Source organism: Propithecus coquereli, unplaced genomic scaffold (genome assembly GCF_000956105.1).
Source record: "Propithecus coquereli isolate 6110/MARCELLA unplaced genomic scaffold, Pcoq_1.0 Scaffold24, whole genome shotgun sequence".
In the NCBI taxonomy this organism is placed as follows: domain Eukaryota; kingdom Metazoa; phylum Chordata; class Mammalia; order Primates; family Indriidae; genus Propithecus; species Propithecus coquereli.
In genome coordinates, this window is record NW_012147952.1 from 8,185,209 (window position 1) to 8,186,907 (window position 1,699).

Genomic DNA, 1,699 nt, shown 5'->3' on the forward strand with positions numbered 1-1,699 from the left:
TATTTTTAGTTGTCCAGCTAATTTTCTTCTATTTTTAGTAGAGACGGGGTCTCGCTCTTGCTCAGTCTGGTCTCGAACTCCTGAGCTCAAACGATCCACCTGCCTCGGCCTCCCAGAGTGCTAGGATTACAGGTGTGAGCCACCACGCCGGGCCTAGGTAAAGCTTTTTAATTCTCTGTTTTTAAAAAACTATAGTCATCATGATGTGCAATAGATCTCTTGAACTATCCCTCCCATCTAACTGAAATTTTTGTATCCTTTGACCAATGTCTCGTTTGTAAAATCTTTGCTAGTCTTACTAATTTTTGTCTGACTGATCTATCAGTTGCTGTGAAAGTTAAAATTTCCCATACTATACTGGTGGGTTTGTTAACATCTTCTTGTAATTTTGTCAATTTTCTTATTATATTTTTGTAAGCTAAGAAATTAAGTTTATACTCATTGAGAATTTTTTAAATTTTCCTATGAATTGTACTTTCTCATTTCATATAATGATGCTATTTATTCCTAATAATTATTATTTTCCAAGGACAGTCTTGGTTTATGCTTGCTGTCCTGAGAAATTACTAATAGCAGCCTTTCACTTCCAAACATGTCCCTTGGATAACAAATCAGGATACCCTTCAAATAATGTTTTCTTTTACTTAAAATTATCTTTTCTTCAAATATTAATATAGATATAGCATCTTTACTTTGCTATATCTTCTTCCATTTTTAATTTTTAGAGTTAGTTAACCCTTTGTTTCACAAAATTCCCATATTGCTGAATTTTTAATATTTTCTTCTATCTATTCTCAAATTGTGTCTTTAGTAAAATCGAGACAGAGCAGGGGCCCTTCTTATGGACCTGCCAGGCCCCCCCACCCAAGCATGGAAATAAAGGAAAATCTTGAGTCCCTTCAGGAGAAGTTCTGGCCACCTGGCTAGCCTTGAAAAGTCAATGGGCAACCTGATGAGAACAAAGGCCCTCCAAGCAAGCCAGAGTCATAGGATGTTTTGGTTTCTTATGGAAACTAAAAGACGGCATCTTAACATATCTTCTTCAGTTGCTTTCTAGAACTCTCCCCCCCTGGAAAATGCAGATAAGGGCGAACTGAGAAATTAAACTCTGACCTCCATTCTTTGTTCTAAATATCTCCCTGAGGAGCCTACCACACTCATCTTAACATTCCTTTTTGCTTATTTAAAAATTTCTGAATTCACCTATTCCCCTTCCCCCATTTCAGGATATCCCACCTTTTGGGGTCAGGCCAGTGTATAACCTCCATGTGTTGAGTTATAATTTGCCTGCATGAAATGTACCCCTGCCTTTAAAAGCCCTAGCTTATAAGCCATCAGGGAGTTCAGGTCTTAAGCATTAGCTGCCCATACTCCTTGCTTGGCTTCATGCAGTAATGATGCCTTTCTCCAACCGCAGCTCTCAGCTTCAGTGTCTAGCTTTACTGCACCAGGTGGGTGGACCTCAGTTTGATTTGGTAACAAGATCAGTACATTTTCATTTATCGTGATTACTCATGTGATGTTTGGTTGCATTTTCAGCTTTTTTTTTTGCTCCTCATCCTGCATTTGCTCTATTTTTCTTTTTTGTGTGTGTTTTTGATATATCAAGAGTTTATAAGTTTTTTCAAAGGAAGTTAGAAATTGTATTTTTGCCCTTTTAATAGTTAACCTTTATTGTTTTAAAACATTGCTATTGTGA